Source organism: Amblyomma americanum, chromosome 8 (genome assembly GCF_052857255.1).
Source record: "Amblyomma americanum isolate KBUSLIRL-KWMA chromosome 8, ASM5285725v1, whole genome shotgun sequence".
In the NCBI taxonomy this organism is placed as follows: domain Eukaryota; kingdom Metazoa; phylum Arthropoda; class Arachnida; order Ixodida; family Ixodidae; genus Amblyomma; species Amblyomma americanum.
Window position 1 is genome coordinate 85,857,855 of NC_135504.1, and position 12,629 is coordinate 85,870,483.

Below are 12,629 nucleotides of genomic sequence, written 5' to 3' on the forward strand. Positions count from 1 at the left end.
AAAGGTGAGATCAAAGCCGAAAAAGCACATCCGTTACTAGGGGCGCTGCATGTGTGCTAGAAATGCTCGTGCCACTGGGGGCACCGCAAGGCCAAACCAGCGCCCTTCAGCGTTAGCTCCCCGTCACTGCAACACCCTGTGTGCCTTCGGTTATCGCGCTTCATACAACAATGAAGAAAGCAGCCAGCGACAGCCGCAAGCCGACCACAGCGATAGCGGCAGGAGAAGCAGTAGGAAAAAGCAAGCCGTCGACTACCACCAGCAAGCCCTCCGTTAACGCGACTAATCCTCGGAAGGCGGTGAAAGGAGTGGGTGACCTCTACTCGCCGCCATGCACAAGATCGCAGAAAGACCGATTCAAGAAGCAATTGGAGAACGTTGAGGACTCCATGTTGGAGAACAGGAAGCCCTCTAAACAGAAGCCTGACGCCGACACGGGCCGCTCCGCTTTGAAGGAGCTGGTGAACGCCCCCGAGGGAAAGGTGCTGGTTCGGCGGCACCCAAGAAAGCTCATGCATGTCGGCAGGACCGAGCGCTGGCGGAGTTGGACTCTAATGCCCAAGGGAGAATGGTAGCTACCGCTCCGTCCAAAGGGCCCCAGGGAACGAAAAAGGTCCAGGAGAAGGTGTGTGCTTCCGATTGGCGCAAACGAGCCGTAACGTTTACAGGTTTGCAGACGTAATTATTTTTGCCGTTGCAGGATTTAATCTGAAACCGCGCAGTCTTATACACAGTGGCTATACGCTTCTGTGTCTGTGGCACCTCGTTGCTTACGTTTGGTTTGTCATGTCTTCTGCGTTCACCTGATTTTTTTTTTGTTTTCACAATTTAAATCTGGGCGTAAACAGGTGGTGGCTGATGGGTGAGCATCTTCGGTGAATGTGGCACGGTTAAATCGTTTTGTATAGCCTAGTTGTAGCAAGAAAAGAAGCTAGATTGCGGGTTTTGCACCTGACGCACATTTGGGAGCAGGCAAGTAAGTCAACACCGGAATGGAATCAGTTGGATGCTCGAGGCAGTGTACGAATTGTTGCGCCGGAAGTAGAGATTACCACGTTCCTTGAGACAGTGCTTTCTTGAGCCCTAATCCCTGTGCATTGCGGCCCAGCTTTGTGCCTCCTTTGTATTTTCTTTGGGTGCGTCGTGACAATGCACATGGATCCTGTTACGTTTCGCCTGCGACGCGCGGTATAGCCGGCGCGGATGCAACGGACGCCGGGGCTTCGTTCAAAGTGGCGGTCATTTTGGGCCCGTTCAGTGCTGCCGTAACGCCTCCCGCCAAGCGCGTCCAGGCAGGTCTCAATGCCACGTGTCGTCGTGTGTGCGTGTGTGTGTGCATGTTGGTGCCCACGCTTGTCAAAGCGCGGCAGCCGGGGAGAGGAGCTCCCCAACTGGAAGGCGAGGAGGTCTGACCGGCGCCGGCCCGGCGGACGCGCACGTCACGTCTGAACATGTCCGAGCGTCGCCGTATCGGGCGCCTCATCCCGTGCCGTTCCTTCTTGCCCTCGACTCCGAGGGTATAAAAGGCAGCTGCCCCAGATGCCAAAGAGAGACTTCGAATTCTTCCTTCGAGTAACGTGGTCGTCCTGACCGGCTGCTCTTTTGCGATGCCAGAATAAACAAGTTGTTCTGTTGCCAGTCGACTCATCCTTTGCCGGGACCTTCGGATGTTTCCAGCTGTGCCCCAGGCCGCCAGGCCAACGGTACCCTTGGGGCTTGCAACCCATTTGCAACAACTGGTTGCCAGCGGTGAGATCCCGACAACGGAGGCCAGCAGCGAAGATATGCGGTCAACTGTATGCTGAGCAGCACAACGACCATCCGGGAGCAGCGCAACGAGCCCTGTGTGATGACTGGTTGCCTGCAGCGGAACGACTGCGCCGAATTCTTGGCTGCGAGGTTTGGTGAGTGCGGGACTTTCTTCTTTTGAGTTTTGCCAGGCTTTTGTTAGTGTCAGAAACAGAGCTGGTCATTGTGGTTGTCGTTGCTGCCGGGTTAGTTTGCGGCAAGACAATAGTAGGCAGTAGAGAAAACAGCATTCGGAGCAGCCATGGATTTGAAGTCGTTGCGCAAACCGAAATTGCTGGAGCTTGCAAGAGAGTTGGGTCTGGATGTCTCAGACAAACTCAGAAAACCAGAACTGCTAAGGGCTATTCTTGAGTTGGAGGCTGAGGATGACGAGCTGACGGAATGCCTTGAGACCATTGAGGAGAAGGAGCAAAAAGACGAGCGCGAACGTAAAGAGCAAAAAGAGAAAGACGAGCGCGAACGTAAAGAACAAAAAGAGAAAGACGAGCGCGAACGTAAAGAACAAAAAGAAAAAGAGAAAGACGAGCGCGAACGTAAAGAACAAAAAGAGAAAGAGGAGCGCGAACGTAAAGAGCAAAAAGAGAAAGAAGAGCGCGACCGTCAACACGCTTTGGAAATGAAGCGTCTCGAGGTAAAGATGGAACGCGCTCGTAATGGAAGTCAGGCACACGGTGCAGGAGAACGGGTATCGTTCAAAATGACTGACCTGATGCGCCCGTTTAAGCTTGGAGAGGACATTGGTTTGTTCCTGGTTAACTTTGAGCGAACGTGCGAGAAGCAGGGGTTCTCTCGGGAAACGTGGCCACAGCGCTTGCTCACTTTGTTACCCGGTGAGGCGGCCGACGTAGTCGCTCGCTTGAAGAGAGAGGAGGCAGAGGATTTCGACCAAGTGAAATCGAGTCTGCTAAAAAAGTACAGGCTGTCAGCGGAGGCGTTCCGTCGGAAGTTTCGGGAAAATGAAAAAGGCAGAAGTGAGTCATATACAGAGTTTGCCTACAGGCTTATGTCAAACATGCAGGAGTGGCTCAAAGAAGAGAAAGCGTTTGGTGACCACGAGAAAATTCTGCAGTGTTTCGGGCTGGAACAGTTTTATAGACGGTTACCTGAGAACGTGCGGTACTGGGTCTTGGATAGGCCAGGCGTTAGTACAGTGGCTAAAGCCGCCGAGCTAGCCGAGGAGTTTGTGACGCGTCGGGCTCAAGGAGCTAAGGACGGTCAAAAGGGTGAATTTGGCTCCAAGTCTGAGAGGCCGAAGTTCACACCCATGAGAGCAAGGGGGGACACACGTAGTGCGGATGCGAGGGAAAGCAGTCCGACCGAACGTAAGGAGACGGCGGCAGCCGAAGCCGAACGCAGAAAGCGGTTCGAGAGGAGGCAAGCGCGCGTGTGTTATACGTGCCAGAAGCCGGGTCACTTTTCGGCGCAGTGTCCAGAAACAAAAGGAGAAGTCGTGTGTTTGTCATTATGTAGCACTGACGAGAACATGAAGCTTCTCGAGCCTTACATGCGAGACTTCCTCGTGAACGGGAAAGAGTGCCGAGTGCTTCGTGATTCCGCAGCTACAATGGATGTAGTTCACCCCTCTTACGTAGAACCCGATATGTTCACGGGCGAGTGCGCATGGATCAAGCAAGCCTTGGAAGCTCATAGCGTGTGTCTGCTCGTAGCAAAAGTGCTTATTGAAGGACCTTTCGGAGCACTTGAGACGGAGGCCGTAGTGTCATCTATGCTGCCCCCCCCCCCCCCCCCCCCCAGTACCCGTACCTATTTTCGAACAGGTCCGATCACCTCCTGCGCGAGAAGGGGCTTTTGTTTGGTGAGGCTAGCGTTCAGGCCTTAACCAGACCGAGAGTTCGGGAGCTCGCTGCAAAGGCGGTAGTTGCGGGGCCGACGTTGTCGAACAATGAGAAAGGGTCGGAGGCGCAGCAAGCTGGTATTCAGAGCACGTCAGAACTGAATAAAATTGAGCCTGTAGCGTTGAAGGCACCAGGTACTGGAGAGGAAATCCCCGACACGGGAAAGTTAGAAGAGCTTCCGGTCGAGCTTCCGGAACTAAGCTCAGTGACGAACAGGGAAGACACCGATCAGGTCATTAGTGACTTAATCATTAAAGCACCGCTGTCGGCTGAGCAGAAAACCGAACTACACCAACTCTTACAAGAGTTTCAAGGTCAGTTCTCTGAGAGGCCTGGTAGGACTTCGGTCCTTACTCATGATATAGAACTTACCTCCCCAGAGCCAGTACGATCCAAGGCGTACCGGGTGTCACCCCGCCAGCGCGATATTATGGAGGCTGAGGTAAAGAAAATGCTACAGCTCGGAGTTATTGAGGCGGGTGAGAGTGATTATACCTCCCCTTTGATTTTAGTTGAGGTACCGGGCAAGGAACCTCGTCCTTGCGTCGACTACCGCAGGCTTAATTCCATCACTAAGGATTAAATTTATCCGATCCCTAACATCGAGGAGCGCCTTGAGAAAGTTAGTAGCGCTCAGTTTATTTCCACCCTAGATCTTGTCAGGGGTTATTGGCAGGTTCCACTTACAGAAGAGGCTAGTAGGTATGCGGCGTTCATTTCATCAATGGGAACATTCCGTCCTAAAGTTTTGAGTTTTGGTTTGAAGAACGCGCCATACTGCTTTTCAAGCCTCATGGACAAAGTGTTGCGGGGACAGGAAGAATTCGCTTTACCGTATTTAGACGACGTAGCGATATTCTTCGCATCCTGGTCTGAGCATATGGCACATTTGCGGGCAGTGCTAACCCGCCTGCGCGAAGCGGGCTTGACAGTCAAGGCTCCCAAGTGCCAGTTAGCACAGGCCGAGGTTGTCTACCTCGGTCACGTGATTGGACAGGGTCGTCGCCGCCCCTCTGAAATAAAGGTGGCCGCTGTGCGAGACTTCCCGCAACCGCGCACGAAGACCGATATTCGGTCGTTCTTAGGTGTCGCCGGCTACTATCAGAGGTACATCCCCAGGTACTCCGATATCGCGGCTCCCCTGACGGATGCTCTAAGAAAAACAGAGCCCCAAACAGTCGTCTGGAGCGAGACAAAGGAAAGAGCTTTTAGCGCCCTAAAGAGCGCCCTAAAGAGCCAGCCTGTGCTACGATCGCCAGGCTATACAAAAGGGTTCGTTGTTCAGTGCGATGCTAGTGAGCGAGGCATGGGCGTTGTACTGTGCCAAAGGGACAATGGAGAAGTGGAACATACCGTCCTGTATGCTAGTCGTAAGCTTACCTGTCGTGAGCAGGCGTACAGCGCCACCGAGAAAGAGTGTGCGTGTCTCGTGTGGGCCGTTCAGAAATTGTCATGCTACCTAGCCGGCTCGAGGTTTATCATTGAGACGGATCACTGCCCTCTCCAATGGCTGCAGACCATCTCTCCCAAAAATGGCCGCCTCCTGCGCTGGAGCATCGCTTTGCAACAATATTCCTTTGAGGTGCGTTACAAAAAGGGGAGTCTCAACGGTAACGCCCATGGCTTAAGTCGAAGCCCCTAACGTGGGAATCCGCCTCAAAGTTGTTTGTTACTGATGTTTTCTTCCTGAGGCAGGATTTTTAACATATTGCTTTTGTTTAGTGTTTCAAAGTGATTATGTGCTTTCTAGGGCAATTTTCCAATTTGTGGACGCGTTCTGAGTGCTGCTTGACTACTGCAAGGAACTAGGCAGTAGTATAAAAGGGGAAAGAGCCTGGCAGAGCTTAGTGAGGGTTGTCTCGTACTTGCTAACTGAGCGGTTGCGTTTCGGCGTAGTTCTAACGCTTGCTGGGAACGAGCACAAAAATGGCAACTCTCCCGAAGTGACTTTGCAGTGTCCTGTGTGATCCTGAACACGAGAACGAGGCCTTCTCTGTGCGCTGCGCTCAAGCAACGTCAAGGGACGACCGGTTTCGATTACGAGCATCATCGAGCGACATCCCTCTGGACAGCGGATGCAGTCCCCTGACCATCGGGATCTCCTTCTCCCGGCGGGGCGGTCTGTTACGTTTCGCCTGCGACGCGCGGTAGAGCCGGCCCGGATGCAACGGACGCCGGGGCTTCGTTCAAAGTGGCGGTCATTTTGGGCCCGTTCTTCGCTGCCGCAACGCCTCCCGCCAAGCGCGTCCAGGCAGGTTTCAATGCCACGTGTCGTCGTGTGTGCGTGTGTGTGTGTGCATGTTGGTGCCCACGCTTATCAAAGCGCGGCAGCCGGGGAGAGGAGCTCCCCAACTGGGAGGCGAGGAGGTCTGACCGGCGCCGGCCCGGCGGACGCGCACGTCACGTCTGAACATGAACGAGCGTCGCCGTATCGGGCGACTCATCCCAAGCCCTTCCTTCTTGCCCTCGACTCCGAGGGTATAAAAGCCGCTGCCCCGGACGCCAGAGAGACTTCGATTTTCTTCCTTCGAGTAACGTGGTCGCCCTGACCGGCTGCTCTTTTGTGATGCCAGAATAAACAAGTTGTTCTGTTGCCAGTCGACTAATCCTTTGCCGGGACCTTCGGATGTTTCCATCTGTGCCCCAGGCCGCCAGGCCAACGCTACCCTTGGGGCTTGCAACCCATTTGCAACAATCCACAGTGAAGCCAACTTTTTGAAACCGCCGAGGAATGGGCGATAGCGACCTGGTGTGTCTTTTCTCAAGCTCTTTGAAAAATCTGAAGCTGTCGCTTGTCTTCTCGTGACACGGAATTCCTTTCCGCACAAAATGAATACACGATGAGACCAACTCTATATTGAACGCGCTAGCTGCGAGAGGCCAATCGTACAGGCGTCTGCTTAGAGGTTCGCTTGGAAGCGCTTTAACTGCCCCCTTTCCTCCCCGTCATCTGCACAGTGTCCTACAGACAGCTTATAGTCTGGGGAAGTGCTGTACTTTATTAACCTAGCTGCATGCTCTCTTCTACTCTGCAGGCGCCCTCCAAAGCTGGCAACTCCGTCAGGTCCAAGTGAAAGTTTCCTCTTCTTGGGAACAGCTACTCAAAATTGGCGCAACTGTCTCCGGGAGCAGTCATCGGTCGATGACAGGACAGACGCAGCTCACCCATTATTTTAGTTTTGCCTTTTAAGTGTGACTAGCCTTCTATGTGCATGGGGAATAAACGTTTTTTTACCGCTGAAAAATGGGGCGACTTGTTACGTGACCATTCAGTTTTTTTCTTTACCACCGTCGTGGCGGTGGCGTTAGAAGCTTACTAACGGTTATGCAGGTATCTGTTTGTTTAAAAAAATACAGGGAAAGCGCTGCCAATGGTTCGCAAGTGTGCGCGCTCTCGACACTGATTTCATGATAATAATTGGTTTTGGAGGAGAGGAAATGGCGCAGTATGTGTCTCATATATTGTTGGACACCTGAACCGCGCCTTAAGGGAAGGTACAAGGGAGGGAGTGAAAGAAGGGAAGAAGGAGGTGCCGGAGTAATTTCGACCACCTGGGGATCTTTAACGTGCACTGACATCGCACAGCACACGGGCGCCTTAGCGCTTTTCCTCCATAAAAACGCAGCCGCCGCGGTCGGGTTCGAACCCGGGAATTCCGGATCAGTAGTCGAGCGCCCTAACCACTGAGCCACCGCGGCGGGGGATTTCGTGCTATCAGAGAAGCTAAGCGTGTTTCCTTGTGACTGTTTCATGACGTAACAAAACTGAAAAGAAAGTGCCGCACACTGACGTACATACCCTTAGTACTATTCACGGTATTAGAGCGGAGGCTGTACTCCTACCATACAAAGCTGGAGGTCGTGTGGCTATGGAATTCGACCCTCAAACCAGGAGGAATGGAAGCTTGCTGTGAAGTCATTCCACGTGACTCGCCACGTCTGGCCGCAGCTGTGCGCGCTGAGCCGACGGCGCTCGCCCGCCTTTCTTCCATATTTTCAACTCTGCATACGGTTTCACGTCTTGAATTGTAGAAACAAAGGACGAAAACCAGGTGCGTTGTGGAGCGTATTCTTAGCGTGATGCCCTGGAGAATGTAGCAGGCTGCGCACAGGTCCTTGGAACCCTTGAAAACCCTTGAATTTGGAAATTGCGTTTTCAAAGCCCTTGAAAGTGCTTAATTTTTTTAACCCTTGAAAGTCCTTGAAATTTCCTGTGCTTGATGGAAATCGCGATATACAGAAAAAAAATCGGTGCGAAACCCGTGCATAAAGTGGAAAAATGATTATTTTCTCAGCGCATAGTTTTTCTACTGACCGTTACACGAAATTTCTTGAAAGTTTGACAAGTTTGGTGGAGCCCTTTAGACAGCTGGCCACATTGAGGTGGCGTGATCGCCCGTTCAAAAGTGTACGGCCGTATCGCCATCGACATCACCGGCCGTTGGTTCGGCGTCTCGTGGTTTTGCGTTGCACGTGCGTACGCTGACGTTTACTCTCTGCAGCCGTGTGTTCAGACAGTTCTCTGCTCAGTAACAGCGCCTACAAGGATTGGGTGGCACCGGATGCTACGAATCCACATCGAGCAAAATGCAAACCTTGCGGGAAGTGCTTCGACCTTGTTGCTATGGGCGAGTCTGCACTGAAAAGCCACATGAAGAGTGCAAAGCACAGCGCCTGTATGAAGAGAGCAGCGGCAGGTTCGGTGCGCGAGTATTTTTCCGCTAGCGCGAGCGCGCGACCCGTATATACTCCATCGCAGTCGTCTGACGTCAACATCGCGTGCAAGGTAAACGAGCTGGTGACAGATGCGGAAATTTTATGGACACTGAAGTTAGTCACAAACCACTGCTCCTACAGATCTTCTTCGGAAGCAGGCGAGTTGTTTAAACGCATGTTTCCTGATAGCGAGATCGCTAAAAACTTCTCATGTGGTGAGAGGAAATGTGCTTACATAACCTGCCACGGCCTCAGACCTTTTTTCCTGTCATCGCTGCAACGAGATATAGAACGGTGCGAGAACTATGTCGTACTTTTTGATGAGTCTACTAACGAATGCCTTCAAGAAAAGCAAATGGACGTGCACATAAGATTTTGGGACTCGTCCAGAAAGGTGGTAACGAAGTACTACACTTCTGTTTTCATGGGGCACGCAACGGCTGAGGATATTAAAGACCAACTTCTGAGTGCACTAGAACCGTTGCCACTGGCGAACATTCTTCAAATCTCAATGGACGGACCCAACGTGAACCTGAAGTTCTTCAAGATGCTGCAATCTCACCTGCAGCAGAACTTTCAAGTCCACTGTCTTGACTTGGGTACTTGCAGCCTTCACACTGTGCACAATGCCTACAAGGCAGGCGTCATAGCGAGCAAGTGGGGACTCGACACCCTTTTGTCCAGTCTGAGTGCACTGTTTGAGGATGCCCCTGCAAGGAGGCATGATTTTTCAGCACTCACTGGGAAGGCATTATTTCCTCTGAAATATGTTGCCCATCGCTGGGTTGAGAATGTGGCAGTCATCGAAAGAGCTCTGGAACTCTGGAGTGGTGTGAAGAAGTTTGTGGAATCCGCAAGGAAGAAGCAAGTGAGTCTGCCAAAGTGTGTCTTTTTTCAGAACATTGTTGAATTCATTCAGGACACATTAGTAGTGGCAAAGTTGAATTTTGCTCTTAGTGTCGCTGCCACACTGAAGCCATTCCTAATGGAATTCCAAACAGACAAACCGATGTTATTTCTTCTGGCGGGAGACTTGGAGACGATAGCCAGAAAGTTCATGACAAAATTTATCAAGTGTTCTGCATTGTCTTCAGCAACGGGGATCACTGGCATGCTGCAAATTGATATAGAGGACCCAAATAATCATACACCACTGGAAAAAGTAGATGTTGGTCACACAGTCTAACAAATCCTGAAGAAGTGCAATGCAAGTGCAGAAGATATATTTCAGTTCAAGATGGAGTGTAAGCAGTTCCTAGTCGCAGTGACGAAGAAGGTCCTTGAGAAGAGCCCCTTGAGGTTCACAGTGGTTAGAGGCCTTTCCTCGCTTGACCCTCGACAAATGTGCTGCAGGCCTAATGAGTGCCTGGCAGGCCTCAAGAAAGTGTTGGAAGCACTCATTGCGGCAGGGAGGCTGACCGATCAGCGTCGAGACTCTGTACTTGCAGAGTACACGGAGCTGTCGCAAGAAAAACATCAACTGCGACTTTTCGAGAAAGCCACCAGTCTGGACACCTTTTTTAGTGAACTTCTGCAGTTCAATGCTTCTTATTCAGAGCTGTGGAAAGTTGTAAAATCTTTGCTTGTGCTAAGCCATGGTCAGACAACTGTTGAGAGAGGCTTTAGCATAAACCGACAGATCTCTGTAGAGAACTTGAAAGGCCTCTCTTACATCTCACAACGAATTGTGTGCGATGCAGTGGAAAAAGCAGGTGGTATCTTTAACACTTTCATCATAAAAGATTTGAGGAAGGCGGTATCAGCTGCAAGGCATCATTATAGTGCTTACTTGGAAGCCCAGAAAAGGCTGGAACAAGAATGTGTCAAGCAGTCAAAAAAGCGCCGTGCTGAGGCCCAGCTTGACAGCCTCAATAAAGAAAGGAAGATACTGGAAGCAGCTGTTAGCGATCTGACTGCATCAGCAGACGACTATGCTGAAAAGGCGGAAGCAGCCAATGACCTCACTTACATAATCAAATCAAATTCTATGAGAAAAGCAGCAAAGGCTTAGGCTGAGCAATTGTTAAACCTCAACAAAGAGATTGACGCAAAGCTTGAGGAGGTCTCTTGAACTTTCCTTGGTGCGTCTTGACAGATATGTTATCCTACATTGAGTGCAATAAAGATATTTATTTTTTGAAAATACTTTTGTGTTGCGAAACTACGAAATACAGCTTCGTAGCAAGTCCTTGAAAACCTCCTAGAAGGGCCTTGGAAGGGCCTTGAATATCCTTGAATTTTTTTCTGTATAGCTTGTACGAACCCTGAATGTAGTTTTCGAGCTGCTCTCGTCATAAAAAAGTAGGGGGGTGGCGGTAGCACGTCGTTTGCCCGTGGAAAATTTCGCGCATAGAAGAGTGGGGGGCAGTAGTTCCTCCCCTTTTAAGATAATCTGTCCTTCACAGATCCAACAAGAATTACGTCAGCAAATATGGCGTCGTTGACGGTGAGCGAAACATCAGCAGCTACTCAAAATTGGCGGAACCGTCTCCGGGAGCAGTCGTCGGTCGATGGCAGGACAGACGCAACTCGACCATTATTTTAGTGCTGCCTTTTAAGTGTGACTCGCCTGGTCCGTGGACGGTGAATAAACGTTTTTTATCGCTGAAAAATGGGGCGAGTTCCGTGGCCATTTATTTTTTTTTCTTTACCAGCTGATGGCGGGGTTGGTGTTTGAAGATTGGCAAGGGTTACGCAAGTTTCTGGCGTTTTGAAATAAAACGCAGCCAATGATTCGCAAGTGTGCAGTTTTTACAGGCGGATTTCATGGAATCTTAGCTGATACAGTAAACCGGAGAGTTGACCGAGTTTTTGCATACTTAAGCAAAAACAGCGCAGCAAAAGGGACAAAAAAGAAGACTGTACAGGCTGCTGCGTGTGTTTCTTTCCGAGAGCTTCACGACGTATAAAAAAACCGCACACGCACAAGTATAGCGTTAGTACTAATCGCAGTAGATTCATACACCGTTGTGCTCTCTGATCACAGCGTGAACACCAACCCTTGCCCTGGTGTACTAACAAGCGCATTCTAGTAGTCGAAGCCACGAACTATGGTGTTCAAACTCATTAAAATGTGTACCATCGGGGGAAAACCTAGCAGAATCCCCTTACTATCAAGTTCCTACCCGTGCCAGCCGCCGCGTTGGCTCAGTGGTTATGGTGCTCGGCTGCTGACCCGAAAGACACGGGTTGATCCCGGCCGCGGCGGTCGAATTTCGATGGAGGCGAAATTCTAGAGGCCCTAGTATTGTGCGATGTCAGTGCACGTTAAAGAACCCCAGGTGGTCGAAATCTCCGGAGCCCTTCACTACGGCGTCCCTCACAGCCTGAGTTGCTTTGGGACGTTAAACCCCCTAAAAACCGAACCAAACCAAACCTACCCGTGCCACTCTGCGTAGGGGCGCCACTTCAAAGAACTTCTGTCAGGCCCGTCTTTGTCAACGGGCCCACTGCGCCGGTCTGATAACCAGAGGTGTTTTGTCAGGTGGCGCCCCCATGCAGGGTGGCACGGGCCGAAACTTGTAGGTGAGGGGGGTCTCCTACCATAGTTTCTTAGTATGAATAGTAAGAAACCCTGTCAGTTAATTTTGCCCCCGATGATACCTATATCAAGCAGGCTGTGGACTCTAATCAGACGAGACCGGACAGACAGGCAGACAGAAAACTTTGTTGAACAAATGAGTTTTAGACCCAGCTGGGTCCCTGGGCCACTGCGCGGTCCCGCACTGCATCAAGTAGGTCATGCTGGGACATGACGTCGGCAGCCCGAGTCACCGCAGCAAGCTGCGATGTCGGGTCTGGAGACATAAGCAGGACCTCCCAGTCCTCCCAGCTCGAGATGGCGTGCTGTCCCCGCGGGGGAGGGTCGGCAGGGCAGCGGAACGCTGCTCACAGGAAACGTATGCTTGAAATACTTACACTGACCAAGGGTCTTTCCTACCTTATTTATTACCCTCGACAATAAATCGTCAGCTCTCCCTCACCCTCAATTCGTAAAATTTGGCGGTCCTTCCTCACAACAGCAGTTTTAACGTTTGAGTTAATTTTTTCCTATTGCCGACATATTCCGATGTTCCCGAGTCTCACTGGGCACAAGCTATTGTTCATTGCGTCCGATTTCAAGCTGCATCGAGCCGGGTGATTCTTTTAAGCTTCCGAAACCGAAGTTACGATTAGGCGATATCAGTGGCAGCATGAAATAATAAGGACTTCATATATGCGGTATCCGATAACTGGAAAGAGTCGGGT

General features: G+C 51.1%; 1 pseudogene; it reads left to right on the forward strand.

Moving 5' to 3' along the window:
- Positions 1-8,721: 8,721 nt before the first annotated feature.
- LOC144102580 (uncharacterized) lies at positions 8,722-10,452 on the forward strand (annotated as a pseudogene).
- The last annotated feature ends 2,177 nt before the right edge of the window (positions 10,453-12,629 follow it).